The sequence below is a fragment of the Silurus meridionalis genome, chromosome 2 (genome assembly GCF_014805685.1).
Source record: "Silurus meridionalis isolate SWU-2019-XX chromosome 2, ASM1480568v1, whole genome shotgun sequence".
Classification (NCBI taxonomy): Eukaryota; Metazoa; Chordata; class Actinopteri; order Siluriformes; family Siluridae; genus Silurus; species Silurus meridionalis.
Genome location: NC_060885.1, coordinates 28,273,632 through 28,286,131, shown reverse-complemented (window position 1 = coordinate 28,286,131; position 12,500 = coordinate 28,273,632). Strand labels below are relative to the sequence as shown.

The window sequence follows — 12,500 nt, the reverse complement described above, 5'->3', positions numbered from 1 at the left end:
ACAATGGACGATGAGAAAAAAATATAATACACGGCAGCAAAATTCTCCTGACTATCCAGTTCTCTTTTGTTGCATGCGCTTTCTCTCTCTCTCTCTCTCTCTCTCTTCCCTTCCCAATTCCTCTTTATCTCCTTTTTTCTGTCATCCCTGTACGAGCTTTCTGCAGGCCAGATGTTGTAATCATAAATCACACAAAAGGCTGAGGAAGAGAACGAGCCTCCTCATCTTTCACTTTTGCACTATTCCCATTCTCATTTTTTCTCCAAATCTCCTGCATTTTTTTTTTTGGTAATAAAATAAAATTTTTAAAAAGTCTAATAAGTTCCCGAATTTTTTCTGAGTGGCACCTGGTCAGAAGGGGTGGAACTAATGTTTGATCTTGTGACTTCACAGGTTGGGATTTTATACATACCTAGCATTATTATACAACTGTTTCTAAGGTAACCATTAGCCCAAGTATTATTTCTTTTGCTAAAGTGAGTGCTGACAGTTAGCTAAATTCAGAAGAATAACAAAGTTCTTACTTTACCAGCCAAATTTTTTTGCAAAGCCAAACTTGGTAAGTTTTCAAGCCCTGAGGTCTGTAAATCAGGCTTGTTTCAGACGACCACTACGTCAGAGTCTGCTCTCGTCGCTAAGAACAGTGGGCGGTTCACGGTGGTACCCCAGATTTGCTTATATCAGAAGAGGAAGGGCAGCACCACCGCAGGAAATCTACGGACATTAGGAAAAAGGGCAGAACAGTAGTCTATGAATTAAACTACTATTAATATGGCCTTAAACAAAGGTCCAAAACAAACTGAAGACCCTCAAAAAAGGTGTACAAGACGACTGAGCTCATTCATAAAAACCTCCAGACTACAGCATTTAGAAACAGTCAATAAAAAGAGAAAATGGCAGTGGTCCAAACTACAGGCAAAACATCCCACAGCAAGGAAACTATGTGACTGATATTGCCATATGTCTGAGGTTATATTACCGGCTCCAGTTCACACAGCCCTGGATGAGAACTGGGTCCAAATCCAGAAAAGGTTTAAAAATGGATAAATGTGCTTTTACTCATCATATGTACATTAGAGCACAGTGAAATTCTTTCTTAGCATATTCCAGTGATTTTAGAAAGCTGTGGTCAGAGTGCAGAGTTAGCCATGTTACAGCAGCACACAAGGTTAAGGGCCTTGCTCAGGGGCCCAAGAGTGGCAGTCTGGCAATACCAGGTCTTGAACCGCCGAACGTCCGATCAATAACCCAAAGCCTTAACTACTGAGCTGCCACAAACAACCATCCAAAAAAAAATGAATGAGCCTGGAAGCCATTCTGGTTCTATGCAGAGCCATAACATAATGATTTCCTGTCAGAATGAGCACTCTAGTAAGATTGTGTGCGTTTGTTGTTTTTTTCCATGGTTATTAGTAAAATAGTATCAAACAGTACAATCGCACTAAAAACAATTTCGTCCTTAGGTCATGTTCTCATGTCCACAAAAATAAAACACAATTTGCCCTCAATTCAAAATTCCCAGGAATTCCCAGGGCTGCAACAACTAATCGATAAAATCAATAAAAAATTTTGTCGTCAACGAATGCCATTATCGATTAGTTGGGCTGCTCAAGTTATGGGTTAGCATGAGGGTAAGATAACACCGCCGCTTGCAAAATGGATGGAGAGTACAGGTTCAACCGGCAGGCCAATCCAAAGCATAAAATAATTTTATGATAGACGCAACAAATATGATGGTAAAACCTGCAAGTTATGCAAAGTTGAGTTTGAGTGGCATGGAAGTACCACAGGATGTACGAGCACATGAAAAGAAAACACTGGTGTCACGGAATCAGCTCGCTCTTGACAGTGATGGATACAATTTAAATGGTGCTAACAGAGACAAACACTAAATCTAAAAGCAGCAAATAACAGCAGCACTAAATTATTACATTTTTTATTCACTGTTGTAGTTTTTAGAGAATGATTATGCAATTGTACACCAATGGGTTTTTTTTTATTTATTAAACCTGTTAGCTTGTTGTGTTTCTCTGCTCATATCTTCATAGATGAGTGTTCATCAACTAAAACTCAACCCCAGCAAAACTGAACTGCTGGTCATCCCAGGTGATTAATCTCCAGGTCAAGATCTCTGAATATCTCATGACTTTCTGCTTGCAACCTTGGGGTAACTATGGACAATCAACTGTCCTTCTCCTCACATGTTGCTAATGTGGCTGGATTTCTTCTCTACAATATTTGAAGAATTCAACCATTTCTGCCCACACAGCTGCAAGGCTTGTGTTCAATCTGTCTAAGTTCTCTCACACCACCCCACTGCTGCACTCCCTTTACTGGCTTCCAGTAGCTGCACGTATCAGATTCAAAACACTGATGCTTGCCTACAAGGCCAAAAATGGACCAGCGCCATCTTTCCTCAGAGACCTCATCACATCTCGCACTGCACCACGCTGTCTGAGATCCTCCAGCACTGCTCGACTGGTACCACCTTCTTTCAGAATGAGAGGTAAGTACACTTCAAGGCTCTTCTCTGTTCTGGCACCGAGGTGGTGGAATGAACTTCCCCTAGATGTCCTTACAGCGGAGTCCCTGGCTATCTTTAAGCAACAGTTGAAAACCTACCACTTCCTAAAACACTTAAATTATCACTTTCCAAGTTGCTTTGTAAAAAATTAAGAGATATAGTCTGATTTATATTAAGTTTGAATCTAGCGTACCAGTGTACGTCACTCTGGACAAGGGTGTCTGCTAAATCCCGCAAATCTAAATGTAAATGAATTAGGGTTTTATAGCTATAATAAGCAACTAATGAAAACATCTAATAAATGTTTTTGCTGTTTTCTTGTTTGATTAACAAAATAATCAATGGTTGCAGCCCTACTTCATTGAAAGGAGACTTGCTGAATTGTGTTCATTGGGTTTTCTAAATTCCATTTATTCTCGCTGTATGTAATGCAGCACTGTGATATACTCTATATCTATAATATTGATGTTTTTTAGAGCCGTGGCATCATGGTGATGTAATGAGGTGAACTGATTTAGGAAGGACATCACTAAAGGCCTACAGGTGCAATGCATTGCCAGCCATTGATAAACACACAAATACACACACACACACACACACACACACACACACACACACACACATATATATACACAGTGGAACCCGATTATGTCGATGTCCTAGGGGGTTGCCAAAAAGCATTGAGGTAACCGATGATCGACATAAACGAAAATCAAAATGGCGGCAATATATTAACGTGCTTGAAATTTCTTTATGTACATGATGTGCGTTAATAAATGAGAATGTGCATGCACATGTTTTTGGAGGGTTTTTTTTACACAACAGCGTTGCCGCGATTTGTTTGATGAAGGCATGCTATAAAAATGTACATACATGTTTGTTATCTGTCAGGAATCCACCTGCCACGCCCCCTTCGGCCCCCTTCAGCGTGTCAGGTGCTTTTCTCGGCCGCTTTCTCTGAAGCTCCCGGCTTCAATCGCGCACATACGGTGCTCGTTTAGCATCATCACCAGCTCCTATTTAAACTTCCGGCGGTTCACGGCGGTCGTTGTTATCGCTCATGCGTATCCCGGTACGTGCCTTCCCACTGGCACTCTCTCAACGGCTGCTCTTTTCTTCCCAATGCGCATCGCGGATTCCCCCCGATCCTGCCGGTGTTCATTCTATGCTTTTGATGCTCATCCCACGTTCCTACCAAGCCCGGCTTTCGCCTCCCGTTCATCGCATAACATTTAACAACAAAAGGCATATGTGCACTAACTAACAGCAGAGATTCACCAGTATACAATACAACACCTGTAGCATCTGTAAGGCTTGGTTTTTCTGCCACTTTCGCGAGTTTTTCTGCGGCTGCACAGTGCTGATCGAGATAACTGACGTTAAATGGCAAATTTTTCCCCCCTTGTGCTCGAGATATTAGGGTTCGGCGACATAAAAAAAGTCGACATAACCGATAAAAAATGCTTAGAAAAAGCGAGAATTTGGAGGTTCCACTTCAAAAACATCGACTTAATAGGGTTGTCGAGGTAACCGAGGTCGAGATAAGTGGGTTCCACTGTGTGTGTGTGTGTATATATATATATATATATATATATATATTATATATAATTATATTATATTATAATTTCCGAAATAATTTCGTTCTCATTACAGAAATTCACAATTTTTTCTCTCTCTCTGAGCTTTAATATTCTACGAGCAAACACGATTTAAAGCCCTCGAGACGTCAGAAAAAGAGAAACTCGTTATTATAAAGCGCCTCGTGCTCATAAAACAAAGAGAGAATTATTAGAAATGAGATGATTTAGCCTTTTTTCTTCCCTCAGTCAAAAATCTGTGAAACAATCAGCACAGGAATAATAACTCAAATACATCATCAGTACTTTCTACTGCTAACTTTTATACATATAGCATTAATAAACCGTACACATACTTTATCAATAATCACAACACTCTAATCACAGAGTGTACACAGCATGATGATTTATTTCAGTTATTACACAACTAAACTCACTCAAATCTATTAATAACACACAAACACACACAATACTGCCTGCAAACAGACAAACAGACTTACAGAGTAAAAGAGAAAGAAATAGGTAGATAGTTAGATTTGTACAACTATAGGAGAGGGTAGTAAAGAAAAATATATATATATATATATATATATATATATATATATATATATATATATATACACACACACACACACACACACACACACACACACACACACACACACACACACACACACACACACACACACACACACACACACATATTTGAAACTCGTATATTATATAGATTCATCACACACAGACTGATGTATTTCAAGTGTTTATTTCTTTGCATTTTGATGATTATGGCTTACAGCTTATTAAAACCCAAAATTCAGGATTTCAGAAAATTTTTATATTGTGAAAGTTTCAAAATGGAGACTGGTGGTGTCACACTCTAATCAGCTAATTAAATAAAACACCTGCAAATGTTTCCTGAGCCTTTAAATGGTGTCTCAATCTGGTTCAGGCTACACAATCATGGGGAAGACTGCTGACTTGATAGTTCTCCAGAAGACGATCATTGACACCCTGCACATGGAGGGTAAGACACAAGAGGTCATCGCTGAAGCTGCTGTTTACAGAGTGCTGTATCCAAGCACATTAATGGAAAGTTAAATGGAAGGAAAACATGTTATAGAAAAAGGTGAACAAAGCCCATTCAAGAATTTGGGGAGATTCACAAAGAGTGGACTGCAGCTGGAGCCAGTGCTTCAAGAGCCACCACACACAGACGTATCCATGAGCTACAACTGACGCATTCCTTGTGTCAAGCCACTCCTGAACCAGAGACAACATCAGAGGTGTCTCACCTGGACAAAGGACAAAAATGACTGGACTGTTGCTCAGTGGGCCAAAGTTTCTTTTTAGATGAAAGGAAAGAAGATTTTGCATTTAGTTTAGAAATCAAGGTCCCAGAGTCTGGAGGAAGAGAGGAGAGGCACAGAATACAAGTTGCTTGAAAAACTTGTAAAGTGGGAGTCATGTCATCTGCTGGTGTTGGCTCACTGTGTTTGATCAATTCCAAGGTCAGCACAGCCGTCTACCACTCTGCTGACCAGCTTTATGGAGATGCTGATTTTATTTTCCAGGAGGTCTTGGCACCTGCCCACACTGTTGGTTAAATGACCATGGTGTTGGTGTGTTTGACTAGCCAGCAAACTCACCTGACCTGAACCCCATAGAGAATCTATGGAATATTGTCAAATGGAAAATGAGAAACAAGAGACCAAACAAAGCAAATGAACCGAAGGCCACTGTCAAAGAATCCTGGGCTTCCATACCACCTAGGCAGTGCCACAGACTGATCACCTCCATGCCACGCTGAATTGAGGCAGTAATTAAAGCAAAAGGAGCCCCTACCAAGTATTGAGTACATATACAGTAAATTAATATACTTTCCAGAAGACCAACAATTCACTAAAATGTTTTTTGATTGGTCTTATGAAGTATTCTAATTTTTTTAAGATTGTGAATTGGAGGCTTTTTGTTAAATGTGAACCAAAATCATAAAAATTAAAAGAAACAAGCACTTGAAATATATCCGTCTGTGTGTGATGAATCTATATAATATACAAGTTTAATATTTTGTATTGAATTACTAAAATAAAATGTTCCTAATACTCAGGGTTTAATATGATGTTGGCCCACAGTGTGTTCATGGGAATTTTTGACATTCCTCCAGAATAGCTTTTGTGAGGTCAGACACTGATGTTTGACGAGCAGGCCTGGATTGCAGTCTCTGCTGTAATTCATCCCAAAGGTGTTCGATCAGGTTGAGGTCAGGACTCAACCATGTCTTTATGGACCTTGCTTTGTGCACTGGTGCACAGTCATGTTGGGACAGGAACGGGCCGTCCCCAAACTGTTCCCACAAAGTTGGGAGCAAGGAATGTCTTGGCATGCAGAAGCATTAAGAGTTCCTTTCACTGGAACTTAGGGGCTGAGCCCAATTTCTGAAAAACAAACCCACATCAAAATCCCCCCCTAAACCAATCGTTACACTTGGCACAATGCAGTCAGACAAGTACTACTCTCCTGGGGAACCGCCAAACCCAGACTCGTTCAACGGACTGCCAGACAGTGAAGCATGATTCGTCACTCCAGAGAACACGTCTCCACTGTTCTAGTGCTTTACACCACTGCATCCAATGCTTTGCGTTGCACTTGCTGATGTAAGGCTTGGGTGCGGCTGCTGAATGCTACATGAGGTTTGGAGGTCTGTAGCTATTGACTCTGCAGAAAGTTGGCGACCTCTGTGCACTTTGCGTCTCAGCATCCAGATGTTATAATAGTTATAACAGTTGACTGTGGAATATTTAGTAGTGAGGAAATTTCACAACTGGACTTATTGCACAGGTGGTATCCGATCACGGTACCACGCTGGATTTCACTGAGCTCCTGAGGGCGCCCATTCTTTACAAATATTTGTAGAAGCAGTGTGCATGCCCAAATGCTTGATTTCATACACCTGTAACCATGAAAGTGATTGAAACACCTGAATTCAGTGATTTGGATGGGTGGGTAAATACTTTTGCAAATATAGAGTCTCTCTTAGTCTGTTACATCTTAGAAAAGGGAGAGAGAGAGAGAGAGAGAGAGAGAGAGAGAGAGAGAGAGAGAGAGAGAGAGAGAGGAAGAGAGGTAGGTAGATAAAGAGTAAAACAGATAAATAGACAGACATATAAAGTAAAAAAGATAGGCAGACAGACAAACCCTGAAACCCTGGCACTGTTATTACACCAAGAAAAATGTGTATGTATGGTGTCTGATTCACATCTGCATTCAGGTATGTGTATGCAGTAGTGTGTGCCTCCAGTTTTGTGTGTGTGTGTGTGTGTGTGTGTGTGTGTGTGTGTGTGTGTGTGTGTGAGAGATGTTCCTGATGCCTGAGGAGTGAGTTAAGCACATTTGGAAACCTCAGTGAAGTCTGTTATGGTTACAGAGCAAAGCAAAGCAAAGCGCAACCATTACAGTAGCCGAGCTTCTGATTTACTGCTGTGTTAAATGCTCATAACCATTATAGCAAACCACACACACACACACACACACACACACACACACACACACACACACACACACACACACCTGAGATCATAAATAAATCTGTCAGGATGCTGCAGAGTCTCTCACTTTCACGCTTTCTGTCGGGAACTCTGATAAACTGACATGCTACTCCACCCTGCTACAATAAATCAGCTCAGACTGCCTTCTTTGGTTTAAATATGAAAGGAAATTTTAGAAAACTTGCGCATTATGTCTGCCCTCAATATGGCCGATCAGCACAGACATGTCCGCTGTCAAGCATTTTTTTCTGCAGTCTTGTCCTAAAGCAACAAAGCTGAAGATAATCATGAAGCATGTAGATAGTAAATGAGCAGGTCTGAACTTAAATAAGCCCACAGGAAATGCTAGACAAGAAAGGGTTTTTACAGTCAGTGAGGAATGAGTCAAGAGACACGGTCTAAGACACCCAGGAACAGCCCATTCACCAAACGATTCATATCATGTCTTTTTGCACCAAATTATTGACATTAGTATTAATAACAGTATCGATAAAATGTAAAGATACCCATCCCTAGTCATGATTAACAGTAACCAATCAATCCACTGGTAACTGATTAATTTCCTATAACAGCAATGATAAGGTGCGTTTTTTTTTAATTCTCAACTTAACATCTACAATACAATATTCTAGATACAATATTCTGTGAAATGTGTGAGAACACATTTTAGAACATTCAGGCTTCTGGGGCCTGAGCTTCATACATTGCTAACTACATCTGAGATCAAATGTGGAATATATATTTTTGTACATCTTACTTTCAAAATGTTAGAGCACACAGGACCTGATAGAACTTGGGAACCAATAAACATGAAATATTGAATTAAATTTTATAAAGGTTGATAGTCGATTGCTGGAACTATCGGCAAAAAAAATCAATATCGATAGTTTTTCCGGCTTCTGGTTTGCTGTTATTCCAAGAGCGACCTCTAGAGGTGAATCACTGACATCACGTGCTGTTTGTTTTTACGCAAGACTATTTCATTGTATGTATAATTATATTTAGGGATGCACCGAATATTCGGCCACCGAAAATTTTCGGCCGAAAATGGCTCAAAAGTGCATTTTCGGTTTTCGTCCGAAAGACTTTGATCACCGGAACAACACGGCTGAAAGTTTGTTGTGATGACGCAAACAGAAACCGCGGCCCGCACGTGCATGTCTAAAACAGCATGTCTGCGGTGTGGACGTATTTCAGTATATCTGAGAAAGACCCACGGATAGCGATGTGCAAAACATGTAATGCCGAAATTTCGGGTTTAATTTGAAATCCAAACATCCGATCGCTATGCTGAATATCAGAGGAACGCAAACGCACAGAAAAGCAGAACCCCTCTGAACATGCGCACTCCGTCTGTGGCGGACGTTTTTGAAAAGGCAGGAAGTTTCCCAGTGATATTGTTGTATTGTTGTATCTTTAAGCAGTTGCACTTGTTCTGAATGCACTTTGTTTTTATGAAAGAACATATTTAATTGTACAACCTTTCAGCAGGCCAGAGGGCCTTTACATTATTATTTAATGTACACATGAGTGCATTTAAGTTAAACATTTAAGACTAAATTTTTATTTATTTTATCCTGTGCATTGTTGCAATGTGCTATAAATAAATATTTTAATAATTTGTAATTGATTAATTCTTTGAAACTTTAATATTAATTTATGCAATTGAAATGCCTTGATTTTAGTAAGGTTAGTACACAGTCATAGCCATAAATGCAATGGTAATAATAATTGGCATAATTTCTTTCGGTGTTTCGTTTTTTTCGGTTTTCGGCCTTGCTTTCCTCCTTTTTCGGTTTCGGCCAAGAATTTTCATTTCGGTTTCATTTATATTTATTAATTATATATTGATTTTTTTTCTCATTTAACACATTTTCATGATTTAGTACCGTTTATTTTTTATTTTTGTAATAAAATTCAGTTCTATTTAACATGGTGTTTTTTTTTGCCAATATCCACTTTTTTAAAAATCAGTTGATTAATCAGGTATTAATTTTAATTGTTTTGCACTTAAATGATGGACAAATGTCCCAAAGCAGCTTCACAGAAATAAATACAATAACATTCTTTAAAATAGTCATTTTTCTCACACACACACACACACACACACACACACACACAAAATAAGCTATATGCCAGCATTCAATGTGTACCACAAATACTCAAAGAAACAATGACAAAAGAACTCTTCCACACCAGCATTTCTTTTAACAAAATATAACAGCCAAGTTGCTGTGACTGATATTTGAGTTTGTGACATCAATACATGTCACAAACCCCAATATCACTCACAGCAACTTGGCTGTTACATTTTCTGAGATTGGATGTTGTGTATAATCAATTGCATTTACTGTAGTGTATCCTGGTTCCCATTTTGCCCACCGAGGGGCGCCAATGTCAGTGACAATTACATTTGGGTCATGAGAATAGGATGAGAAACACTCAGCTGACCTGGTTTATCAGTGCAGAAGGAAAGAATTGCATGAAGGCCTGTCTGAAGTTTATTATCGGAAACAAACACACACACACACACACACACACACCCCAAAACAAACTGGACCTTGTGTAAGTACAGTCTTCAGCTGAATATTTCTTGTCAATGAGGTTTCTTCCTCACACACACACTAAATGTCCAAAGTAACAATGATAAAAAAAATACTCTTCCACACCGGTGTTTCTTTTGATGCTGCATTCACACTTGTCATCCTAGAAGCTTCTACATGGACTTGCCTTCTAAAGCCTTTGGAGAAAGAGGAAAAAAAAACAACACACCCCTAAATAGCTGCATGCGTGTTAATGGGTTGGTGTGCGAGTTCAGACACAGACTCTTTGAGATCTTGTGTGTACTATGCGGGCACGAACACGAGGTGTGGGCTTTGGCAAGAGAAACCAAACCCGAAGCACGAAGCAGAACGTGGGGGAGCAATATCAGAAACTCTACAGACGTGTGGGATGTGCATATGCGAGGACAAGAACACGCCGTCGTGCCTACTGCAAATCTTTACAAATAACAATGGTGTGAAGAGGAAAAAATTTTTTCTGAAGTTGTGGGAGGTGAAACCAGGTGATAAGGCTGTTTAAGCAGCAGCACATTAGATCTTTAAGGGGTGGGATGATCGGTTGGATAATAAACAGATGGAGGTTTCTACACCTCATGATGAGCATGGTGACAAATCCTAACTCACTGAAAGACATGAGAGAACTAATTCAGCTGGTCAAGTTTATGGTCGCGCAGTGAAGCACGGTGGTGAGAGCATCACGGTTGCGTTACACGTAATCAAAAGGAAACATGAATGGAGCAGCGAAATGGGAGAGATTTAATAAACTCGATCTGTGGAGAAGGGGGACGGGACAACATTCCTAAACACATGGCCAAAATAATTCAAGAAATCCTTGTATGGTCTAGCCTGACGGACTTAAAGTCCATCAAAGCGATCTTGGTATACCATTTTGCCATTAGGAATGGGCTAAAAAGTGAAGCACGATGCTGCAAACAGCTAAATACGTCTCCATGTAGATATCTGGATGCTGTCATCGCCAGCCACAGCTTTGTACTAATGTTGCTCAACTGTTATGTCTGAAGAAATTTCCCCTCTGATCAATCAGTTGAGGAATACTTTTTTTAATCCATTAAAAAAAACATTGTGAGTATGTTTGAAACAGATTTCCTCACTATGAATTAGCGCTAACCTAATGACGGCCACGATTTGGTCGTCAGACAAATTAATTGCCAATTAATAGCTGATCATTTTCTCCTCCAATATAATTCTAGCAGGAAGACCGTCAAACCAAGAACCAATATGAGCGACAAACCCGAAGGCACAATTAGCACAACATACCTCATGGAAAATGTGGAAACGAGTCAGGTGGACAGTAAAGCAAGAAGAGAAACTTATTGAGTTATGGAGATAAAATAAGTCTTTGTATGACGTTTTTATCATCTAGGCATGTCATGAACAAAATGAACAGTAAAGGGGGTTTTAGTTTGCTGCTAGCTACTACTAGCGAGAGAACGCAAGTGTGAATGTTTCTCGGCTCGATGATGTAAAACTTCAGACGAGTCTTTTTCTCGAGTGCAGCGGCATTATGACAACTGGGATCCTACAGTGTGAATAGTGTGACTAGAGATCATGTTCATACACTCTGACAAACAACAATCCCAAAGGACTATTAAAATCCAGGCATAAACTGTAGAAGGTCCAGGTTCTCAGTGAGATTTCCTCCACGGGAGGATTCCTGCAGCTACACGCTTCTGCATCACTAAATATGTTAACGGGAACACAAGAATGAAAATGTAAGGATTCTGGTACTGGTCATGAATATTGTACTTCTCCCCACCCCCTGTCACACATAGAGAGTTTGGCATTTGACTTTGGAAGCCGAGAGGCGGCAGTGTCCATGACCGTGGTTAGTCACCGAGGCGCTGAAAACGTGAGCCACGAGAAAACAAAACACAGCAAGCAACTGTTTGGCGACAGCTGTGGAAACACTCAGACGCAACAGGGGGAGAAATGCTAGTTGTTACATCAGAGCGTAAGGAACAAGCCAAACATAAAATATCCTTAATACACTAGTTATTCTGAAATATTTTCTAGTTACCCAGTAGTTCATTTTAGTGACAAACAAGACTCTGTTTGGAAATCATATCAATTTAGAGCTCAGAAAAGCAAACCTAATCTTTACAACTCTGTCCAAGTTCAAGATATTGTTTTGATAAAGACATGTTCGATTTTTTTCTCACAACCCAAATCTCAGTAACAGCTGCGCTGGAAAAAAAAAAACTGATAATGCACTGCAGCTGAGTCTCTGGTGCGTCTCACCTTCATCACAGAACTGCTACGCATTTAAAAGCGG

The 12,500-nt window shown here is 40.0% G+C and overlaps 1 protein-coding gene across 3 annotated transcripts in view; it reads right to left on the bottom strand.

The window, feature by feature from the left end:
- Nucleotides 1–12,500, bottom strand: part of esr2b (estrogen receptor 2b) — a 56,390-nt gene that overhangs the window by 34,653 nt on the left and 9,237 nt on the right. The window lies entirely within an intron of this gene.